Source organism: Maniola jurtina, chromosome 14 (genome assembly GCF_905333055.1).
Source record: "Maniola jurtina chromosome 14, ilManJurt1.1, whole genome shotgun sequence".
NCBI classification, from domain to species: domain Eukaryota; kingdom Metazoa; phylum Arthropoda; class Insecta; order Lepidoptera; family Nymphalidae; genus Maniola; species Maniola jurtina.
The window spans coordinates 13,590,149-13,601,027 of NC_060042.1; the positions used below are offsets into that span (position 1 = coordinate 13,590,149).

A 10,879-nucleotide genomic window follows, 5' to 3' on the forward strand; every position below is an offset into this window, starting at 1 on the left:
GGACTGGACCCCGCATCTCCACAGCGCTTCACGGCCATCAAGCGAGCATTTTCCCAGTTTCCTCTTTATGTTCACCGTTCGTTGGACTCGTAAATTACTCGAAACGTGGATGAACTGACAAATTCATATCGCATGTATTTGACGCGCGATTTTATTTACTGTAGCTGTTTTTATGCACGGATGACTAGCGTGCTAAACCAATCAGAAAACTTCTTTTCAAAGCTTAAATAAAATAATAATATAAACAAGTGTAAATTAAAAATTTATAACACCCCCGACAAAGTATTTGAGTTTTCCAAAACATCATTTTCAAATAAATAATTATGTATCTAGGCAACGTCCATCTTGACAGCTTGACATTTGTCAATTGACATAATATTATGAACCTAACGGTTATCTAACCTTCTTTTCTACAAGAAAACTAGAAAAGAGCTGATAACTCTTAAACGGCTGAACCATTTTTTTTGGATTATAGCTAAGAACACTCTCGATCAAGCCACCTTTCAAACAAAAAAAAAGTAAATTAAAATCGGTTCATTCGTTTAGGCGCTACGATGCCACAGACAGATACACAGATACACAGATATACAGACACACAGATACACAGATACACACGTCAAACTTATAACACCCCTCTTTTTGGGTCGGGGGTTAAAAATAAATGATCACTATCAATGATAATCACTACCCATAGTGTAAACGGGAATAGTATATTTCATTACAAGTGTGGAAAGGCTGTCATTGCAAAGAGTTCCGACAAATGTCTACCCGAGCCGAGGCGCAGCCGAAGGCGAGGGTTGGCAGTCGAAACAAGTTGTAATGACGGTTCCGCACGTGAACTGAACGACTATTTTAATACAGTTGCGAAAAAATGAAGCAATTTAATAAAATAATAAAAACACAATAAACTCAACTAACTTAATTAAATTTAATTTAAAACAAGTTTATTGTTAATAGATAGAAAAAAACTAGCGTCGAAATAGCTGACAGTAGGAAAAGAGAACGCATGAGTTCGGGAAAGGTAAAAAAAACACGAGTATGTAATAGCCCACATCCCGAACGCTATACGTCCCTGCAATACGCCACTTTTTGAGCAACTGTATTAAAAAGTGTGTTTTGTGACAGCGCGAAATAATAGATCAGAGTCGTATAGTTATTTTGTTTATTCTTAACAGGGCTCTCTCCGTCACTTACTCCATACAATCGTAGTCCCAATTTCATTTGAATATTAAGCAACCAAAGTCCATGAAATTTTGCAGACATATTCTATGGAAACTAATATCTGTGCCTGTGGTTTTTCAGATTTCTGTTAAAATATTCGGGTGGAGTTCAGTAGAAATTTGATAGTTCGGAGCAAGGAACCAGGAACCCCTAAACCTAAAAGCGTGTCCACCGTAGTTCTTCCAGTCCAGCGACTGCGAAGCAAGTACTACAGCGCACAGAACAGCTTATCCTTGCATATTAGATTTTTCAAAGATGGTAACTCACCCCAGCGAGTTCAAAATTTGAAGCAAAGAAATACGTTGCTACTGGTTGGTTCTGCACAGCAATTGGTCCACGTGATTATTTGCAAGGATATAGTTAAAGAAGATACGAAGAGTGACACATGCTATTTTATTTGGATATAAAAACTACCGAACCCCGGTTAAAAGTGATCCGAGGCAATCATTTTGCTCCACAGCTTTCGCGCAGTTTCCTCTCTATATGTTCCCCGTTGGTTGCTCGTAAATTACCCGCGACGTGGACGGACTCACAAACTCATATCACGCATATTTGACGCGCGTTTTTATTTCGCGCACGCCGCGTAAATACTCGCGGGGATTAAAACACTCGTGAAAAGAGGTTTTGATAAGCATATCTACATGTGTAGGCGCTAGATGCTCGCGATAATATATTTTTTATTGCTCTTTCTGGCTGTAACTTTGAAGTTCGGGAAGGGAAGAAAAATATTCGTCCCTTACCCGTCCGTCGTAATGATAGATGTGCAAAAAGTAAAGCTTCTGAAGAGATCCGTATTCCGTTCACTTCCGTACACAAATCGCAACGCAATCTTTTAGGTATCGTGGCCTGATTTTGTAGTTTTTGATAGTATTTTAACCGACACAAAAAATGAGGAAGTTCTCAATGGAAGGCATTATTTCTTTATGTAATGATGAACTCTTCTGGATATCTGATTGGATTTGCATATTTCTCTTTTTTATCTCATAAGAAATTAACGTGCGAATTCTTTTAAAAAGCGTGGACAATTATTTTTGATTGACCTGAGTCGATATTGAGGTTCTCATTTGGTTATTTAGGGGTTGCAATCATCTTACACCGGGCCTGTTCTACCTCTAGGCACAAATGCAAAATATGAATTGCACGGCCATTGCAAATTGCTTAAACATCGCTAAACATACCAACATGAAGACAATGAAGACGTTTCCTTAAAATACCGCCAACAAATCTTACATCACGCTGCAAAGATTGTTAAAGACTTGTACTACAACGACTGGTAGACGGTAGAGTCATAAATTATGGTGTATTTATTAGTTTATTTACGAAACATTATAGATGTCGCGCCGGGCGCGTCCCCCATTACTCAGTGGGGCTTAACTCCTTGAATTTTATCCGGGATTTTGTGATTGGCTCTGTTTCAACTGTTCCAGTTAATGGTACAAGTTACTTACTATACCGAGACTTCGAAAAATTTAATCTTTTAAGTTGCTAGCTTTTTAATTGCGGTAAATTGACAGCTAGGTAGTGTAACGATCTTGGCTGGTTCCCTATTGGCTAAAATGCATTTTTGCAACAACAATACCATAAATACAGGCAATCAAGCTTCAATTTTAAGAAGCCTAATCGCATAAAAATCTAGTCATCTATTTTTTGATTCAAGATACGCCGGAAATTCGAATCTAAGTAATTCGCAGAATTTGTTTAAACTTTTTTGTCAAAACCTTTTTCGATTATTTTTAGATGTCGTTGCTCTTGTAACAGTTTTTAACCCCCGACCCAAAAAGAGGGGTGTTATAAGTTTGACGTATGTATCTGTGTATCTGTGTGTCTGTGACATCGTAGCTCCTAAACTAACAAAACGATTTTAATTTAGTTTTTCTGTTTGAAAGGTGGCTTGATTGAGAGTGTTCTTAGCTATATAATTCAAGAAAATCGGTTCAGCTGTTTGAAAATTATCAGCTCTTTTCTAGTTACTGTAACCTTCACTTGTCGGAGGTGTTATAAATTTTTAATTTACACTTGTTACTTAATTAGGAGGCAGGGTCTTAAACTGGTTTATCTGTAAGTTTTTATAAAACTAATAAAGCTAGTAAAAATAAATAAAGATCCCTCACTAAATATATGAATGAAATCATCATTTAGTCGAGTAAACAAGTAGTTTGAACGCAGCACGAAGACGTTATCCCGGCGTATTTGCGATTTAAAATAAATGTGGGGATTGCGACAGCCGAGGCTACACCGAGCCGTTTAACGCCGAGCCGGAAGGGCTGACTTAGTCTATTGTACCCCTGCTGTTTTCATCATCATCATCATTATCTACCGATAGACGTCCACGTCACAGGTCTCGTGTAGGGACTTCCTCGCGTCACAGTTTTGTGGCGCCTGAATCCAGCGGCTCCCTGCAACTCGTTTGATGTCGTTTGTCCGCCTAGTGGGGTGTCTTTTCGCTCTGCTTTCCAGTCGCCATTGTATCCTATCACTTTGGAACCTCAGCTTTATTGGTTTTCGAACTATGTGCCATATCCATTCCCACTTCAGTTTCGCAATCCGTTAAGCTATGTCGGTTACTCTAATTCTCATTATTTCTGAATTGATCATGTGGAGAAACTCCACGTGCTCCTTCCTTTACTTGTGCCATAAGACCTACTTACCTACCACATGATTCTAGGTCAACGGGAAGTACCCTATAGATTTTCATGACAGACAGAAGACACGACAGACGGACAGACAGACAGTTCTGGTTACACTCGGTCTATTAATACAGAAGAAGGAGAGTTATTCTAATAAAAAAGAAACCAAAATTCATTAAAATTTTAATTTTATTTCAACTTCAATTAATTCTATCACTGTACAATTTTATAATAATTATATATCCCCATGCCTATGATTATTATCAAAAAAATATTAATTTCACTATGGTAACACTATCCTGTGTGTTTTCCTTTCATGATACATACGTACCTTGTACATACACATAGTAGGTATGAATATTTCAACAAGTTAAAATAGACCTTAAAATTAAAGTAAAAATATAACGAGACTATAACTTTTAGTATAACACTTTGGTATTCATTAATGATATCTTAGTAAATAATAGGTAGGTACAAAATAACTGTTACAAATCTATAAAATAATATATCAAATGAAGCACAAGTGCTGATAAAGTTTTTTATAACACAATTTATAAAGCTATGTAAAATGGGTAGAAAATTATAAAATATAAAAAAGTAGGTGGGTCAGAAAAAACAGCAAAAGGCCAACATCACGCGGTGTTCCCAGGCGGTCACCCATCCAAGTACTGACCGCGCCCGATGTTGCTTAACTTCGGTGATCGGACGAGAACCGGTGTATTCAACATGGTATGGACGTTGGCGATTATCGAAACGAATTTAGCAATCCATATAATCGCTTAAGTTCTAACAACCCGTAACTGAAATGAACAATTTGAGAGCAAAACCTTGCTACTTGCTATTTCCAGAGGTTCGGGTTGTTATGGATACCGTATAATTGCTTTTTATTCCTTTATAGACAAAGAGCTTGTGAGGGCCAGACTTTAGTTATTTTATAAAAGCTGAAAGTTTCTCTGCCTGTTGCCTCCAAAATCAAAGGGTGAACGATACGAAGTTTGGATTGGCTTTGGCGGATAACAGGTAACAAAGACGTATAAAATCTTTCGTCCAAGTATAAAGTATTTTTTACCTATATATTCTTCGGAATAGTGTTAAAAATCACGTCATGCCTAGTATCCCGGCAACCCCCAACCTCGTGGTGTGACCCGTTGGGAACCCATCTGCCAGACACCCTTTAACTTGCATAGAAACTTTCAGCTTTTGTAAAATATAGAAGGTCTGGTCCACACGGGCTCTGCCCACTATTAAAAGTTTCTATTGGACATTTTCTTATTTCTCACTAAAACAACGCGTTTCTCGGTTCTTTAGCGAATGACTTCTAAATGTTAAAACCGCCAAAAAAATTCAATACCTAATTTCCTATCATTCTTTCCTTACTATTATCTTCAATAAAGAATTTTTTGATATGTAAATTAACAATTTCTTAAAATTAACAACGCTTATGCACTGGAACCGATACTAATCCGAGAAAATACATTCTAATATACCTGTAGTACTAAAACAATCGTATTTAGTCACAGATCGAGTGCACAAACGCTCTATGTACTTATATTTGACTAAGTATAATAAAAAAAGGATATAAAATAATGTAATAAAAACCGCAAAGGGGAGTATTTTCCGACCTAAGATTATGTAACTGTGCTTATAGATGAAAATCTTCTATCGACGTCCAAAGCTGCAAAAAATTAGTTTATTAAAATTTTAGTCTCCATTCCATAATAGTTATTCATATTAATATTATAAATGCAAAAAACGTGTCTGTCTGTCTGTCCGCCAACTTTTCACAACCCGTCTGTTTAACCGATTTTGATGAAATTTGTTGCAGATATAGCTTTTTTTTGCATTCTGGGAAGGACACCTGGCAAATCAGAGTTCCCACGGGTTTTTAAAGAACCTTAATTTACATGGACGAAGTTGTGGGCATTGTACGACCGTCCATCTACACGCACGAAATGTTTTGCGTCATCATTCCTCATACGCATGGAATCAGAATCAGTACCAATGCTATCAAAAAAAATTACAAAAGCGTTACAGCCCGAAAAAAGGCAAAAGGCCAACATCACGCGGTGTTCCCAGGCGGTCACCCATCCAAGTACTGACCGCGCCCGATGTTGCTTAACTTCGGTGATCGGACGAGAACCGGTGTATTCAACATGGTATGGACGTTGGCGTTTGCAATTGCGAATTTAGAAATTGATATATAGTGATAGCTTTATTACCTAATACGAACTGGTCGATGCTAGGTCCGGTCACAAACCTCGATGCCATGCCAGGGTGTAAGGTCTCGAACACACTCTGGTGAGCCGCGTCGAAGTTCCACAGCAGGAAGCGGTGCTCCTTCTGTTCCAGCTCTAATATTGCTGATATCACGTTCTGGAATAAAAACTGTGTGTTCGAGTGCGTGTGCACTGCGTGCAGTATTGATACGATCAAAAAATTCACGGTTATTGAATTTTTTCCCTTTCTTGTGCTATAAGACCTACCTACCTGCCAACTTTTATGATTAGACACCGTAACAGGCTTGCGACTCCTACGCTCCGTCTCAGGAAGGTCCAAAAGTCATTTGTGGGAATGGGTATAATCTTCTATAACAAAATTCCTCAGTCAATTTTGGACTTGCCTTTACACAGGTTCAAAAAATCTATTAAAAATATGCTCCTGAGAAAAGCATATTATACTATCGAAGATTATGTAAATGATAAAAAAGCGTGGATTTGAACTTCGATTCGCTCCAGCAATGCGCAGGACTTCAATTGCTTTTATACATGGCATAATATTGTGTATCAAATCTTTGAAAAGAGCAACCGCCGAGTTTCTTGCTGGTTCTTCTCGGTAGGAAAGGCATTCCGAACCAGTGGTAGATGCTTTTGACGATTCGAAAGAACTTGTAAAAGTCTAATTGAATAAAAACATTTTGAATTTTGAATTTTGAATTTTTGAATTTTGATTCTAGGTCAATGGGAAGTACCCTATAGTAGGTTTTCTTAACAGACACGACAAACGGACAGACAGACAGACGCGGACGGAAAAACAGACATTCAGACACAACGAAGTGATCCTATAAGGGTCCTTTTTCTTTTTGAGGTACGGAACCCTAAAAAATAAACTATTATGTCCTATCAACTATAGTACGCGACAGGTCGAGATGGCAATCGGGATATGAGGCAAGGGGACGCCCGGCAAACCCGCACGTCAGCCGAGCTATTCCGCATCGGGTTAGCCTGGGGCAGTGCGGGTGTGCGAGGCGACCCCACCTCGATTGCCATATCGACCTGTCGCGTAGTATACCAGCTATAAAGTACTTTAGATACTGTGTACAATCTTTGAAGATGTACACTGGTTCTGTATACATCTTCACAAAAAACTAAAATCATAACATAACCAAGCCCACTTTATCAATAATTCTGGATGTAGTCCTAAAATATTATTAAAAAAATATTCTAAAAAAGTTCAAAAGATTCTAGAAAAGCAAAAAGGCCAATATCACGCGGTGTTCCCAGGCGGTCACCCATTCAAGTACTGACCGCGCCCGATGTTGCTTAACTTCGGTGATCGGACGAGAACCGGTGTATTCAACATGGTATGGACGTTAGCGACAATTGTAACGAATTTAAATATCCATATCAATTATTTATCTATCTCTTTGGTAATTTATTAGTTTTTTTATTACATTTTTCATGACTTCGCAATTCAAAAGAACACATTGTAAATATTAATTTTTAGTGGCACGTTTTTTCTCAATGAAAATACAATATAATGTATATATTATTGTTCTTTTTTTTGTAAGTATATATTATTGTTAAATTTTTATGTATGAATACCTAATAATAATACCTAATAATATCATACAATCTTTTGTTTCTGTTATTTATTGATTTTGTTGTTGATGTTATTTTATTTTTTGTTCTTTCTGTGTTTCTGTTATTATTTCTGTTGTTTTTGTTATTTTATTGTTTAAAAATAGGATAAAATGTAAAAAATAAATAAATGAGAGGAATCATACAATATTCTACTAGTATTATGAATTGATATACTGAAACTACTTGCCTTGTATTAATCCAAATTTTTAATTTCATTTTTATTTTTTTTTAAATGGGACTACTTTTTTTCAACCCGTGAAATTTTCTGTACTATTTTAAATGCAATTAATAAAAACATTTCGTAATTTTTTTTATGTAAGTATAGACTGCCATCTACCGCAGTTTCACAAAACTACTAAGCAGTTGTGCCTGCCGGGTGAACCGGCACAGTCAAACACAATTAGTACATTCAGTATTTAGTGATACAGCCCACCGCTAGATGTCGCTCATCTGAATCCGAGCATAAACACATTGCGCTATGTAGGTTCTCGCCCAGGCAGTCACTACCTCAGGTGTCTGTCTTTAGAGCATACTTACCTGGCGTAGGGGACACCGTGATCATGAAGGCGGTTCCCCCAGAGCGAGGCCCTTCCTTTGCACTGCGGCTGGGTTGACCTCTGCGATTATCCCTAATGTGGATAACTCGGACGCGTAATTTTTGGTAGTGGGGACTGCGTACGCGCCGTCCCCCCATAATCAACTAAGAGACAGTCATATTCACTTCTTAGTCTAATTAAATGCTTAGTCAAGAAGTGAATGAAACAAACAAAATATGGTCTATTGAGAGTATTGAGTATGGGAAGGTGGCTATACAAATAGCAAGGGATTATTGGGAAGATGGCAATACAAACTATACAAAGTCATTTAATTCAATGTTTTATGGAAAACTTCCCTATTCTTAATTATGTAGAACAGTCATTCATAATGGCTCATTAAATAGATCCTACTAAGTACTAATATTATAAACGCGAGGGTTTGTATGTATGTATGTTTATTAGTTACACGCAAAAACTACTGGACGGATTTGGCTGGGAATGTGGGAATGGAGATAATAGATTATCCCCTGGATTAACACAGGCTACTTTTTATCCCGAAAATCAATGAGTTCCCACGGGATTTTTAAAAACTTACATCCACGGGAACGAAAGTCGAGAGTATCAGCTAGTAGTCATTCATAGTTGTAAAAAATGAGTTCTCTCGCGCCTTCACACTGAGGTTGAGATCTATAGAGCGCACTCTGACTTTGCTTGGACTTTAGACCGACTTAAAACGAGACATGTATTTCTGTCACATAAATCTGTCCCGTTTTAACTCAATCAAGTCAAAGTGCGCTCTAATCTCATGATAAAACGTTGTAATGTAATGTGGGAAGTACCATTTTAGTCCTTATTTTAAAGGTGAACCGTACTTTTGATATGACAGCTGTTGACCCATAGAGTTCGAATGGCGCGTGAGAAGTTATTTTGTACGGACTACCTCCCTGGCGCAGTGGTAAGCGTGTGGTCTTATTAGTTAGGGGTCCCGGGTACCATTCCCGGTAGGGTTGGGAATTTCATAATTTTTAAATCACTGGTCGCTGACGCCCTTGACTTTTTGTCCTTGTCATTTGTATAAAATTCCGTAACAGAGAGAACCCTATACCATAAAATATGTTGCATAGATTACCCAGGCTATGACACGACTACAGGTTTCTTTTTCATTCATTTCACGTCACCCGTAACCTAATATTTGACAATGTCGATTCATGATGAAAACCGAGAGTTTCCTCACTCTAGTTCACTCCGCCTGTACTAACTTATCTCCGCAGATATAGTATAAAAATGCCTGCAAGTAAATCTAGCTTACCTCCACAACACCGATGTCCATTCTACGCAGATGCCTAGCGTCCAATATGACCACTTGCGCGCTGCAGTGCACGAGCGCACGGATCTTACGCGGCACGTGCTCAGCGCTAGCGTAGCCCAGTGTGCCCACTAGAGTTAGCGAGATGCACTCTTGGTTGCCGATCTGGAAATCCAAAACAACTTGTCCAAAATACCGAGAAAATTAAATTAAGCATTGAAAAAAGATGACAATGGAAAAAATTCCTTCATTTTCAAGTGGCTCTTCAGAACATTTTTATATGGAACATTTTTCCTACCTATTTTTACACGTAAAACTTATGTACCATCTTCCTTCAAAAAAATATGAAACGTCGTAGTATAACAGTGTTTGGGAGCACGTAGTGTCCCAGTGGTGGGTCTGCTGAGGCGGACATCCGCTGGCGGAGTAACGAGGCGTTGTCGGTCCCTTGTGCTCCGTCGTCAGCGGTGGGATGGAACTTCGTGAGGTTTTAAGTCAGCAGGAGTAGAAATAACTAGGGTGCTCCCCCATGGCGGGTGGTATCCATGACGGATTTTCCTCATGATGCTGACCTTGAACTGCAGTTTGTGCAGGTCGGGGCGCGCGGCAGCGGTGAGGGCGCGCAGCGCGTCGGCCGCGGCGCCGGCGGCGATGCCGTACTCCAGCCCTGCGGTGATGCCCACGAGCACTGTCAGCATCCATATGACCAGTTCCGATTCTGTAACGAAGTAAAATTTTTAATCTCCCTAGCGCAGTGCTGAGCGCTGTCGTCTTATGGTGGTTCGATGCCTGGCAGAGGCAATTTGGGCATTTTTAATTTCTAAAATGTCTTTAACTCTGGTCTGGTGGGAGGCTACGGCCGTGGCTAGTAATCTAGTAACATTTTTAAATCTAAAATAAAAAAAAATTGAAAACATCCTAAAAATTAACAAAAACAGCAAAAGGCCAACATCACGCGGTGTTCCCAGGCGGTCACCCATCCAAGTACTGACCGCGCCCGATGTTGCTTAACTTCGGTGATCGGACGAGAACCGGTGTATTCAACATGGTATGGACGTTGGCTACAAATGTAACGAATTTAAAAATCTATATCGAGCTATCGACATGACAGAAAATAAACAGTTTGCATTTTGTTTTTTAACCCCCGACCCAAAAAGAGGGGTGTTATAAGTTTGACGTGTGTATCTGTGTGTCTGTGTATCTGTGTATCTATGTATCTGTGTATCTGTGTTTCTGTGTATCTGTGTATCTGTGTATCTGTCTGTGGCACCGTAGCGCCTAAACTAATGAACCGATTTTAATTTAGTTTTTTTAGTTTGAAAGGTGGCT

General features: G+C 38.8%; 5 non-coding genes across 5 annotated transcripts; 1 reads left to right on the forward strand and 4 right to left on the reverse strand.

Annotated features, from left to right (window-relative positions):
• Nucleotides 1-4,472: 4,472 nt before the first annotated feature.
• On the reverse strand, nt 4,473-4,591 carry LOC123872225. Its single transcript, XR_006797434.1, has one exon. It is a non-coding gene; the product is annotated as a 5S ribosomal RNA (ribosomal RNA).
• A 1,308-nt stretch (nt 4,592-5,899) lies between these two features.
• On the reverse strand, nt 5,900-6,018 carry LOC123872229. Its single transcript, XR_006797437.1, has one exon. It is a non-coding gene; the product is annotated as a 5S ribosomal RNA (ribosomal RNA).
• Nucleotides 6,019-7,323: 1,305 nt separating this feature from the next.
• LOC123872232 lies at nt 7,324-7,442 on the reverse strand. Its single transcript, XR_006797439.1, has one exon. It is a non-coding gene; the product is annotated as a 5S ribosomal RNA (ribosomal RNA).
• Nucleotides 7,443-8,237: 795 nt separating this feature from the next.
• Nucleotides 8,238-8,399, forward strand: LOC123872226. The gene has a single exon (XR_006797435.1). It is a non-coding gene; the product is annotated as a U1 spliceosomal RNA (small nuclear RNA).
• A 2,094-nt stretch (nt 8,400-10,493) lies between these two features.
• Nucleotides 10,494-10,612, reverse strand: LOC123872230. The gene has a single exon (XR_006797438.1). It is a non-coding gene; the product is annotated as a 5S ribosomal RNA (ribosomal RNA).
• Between the last annotated feature and the right edge of the window lie 267 nt (nt 10,613-10,879).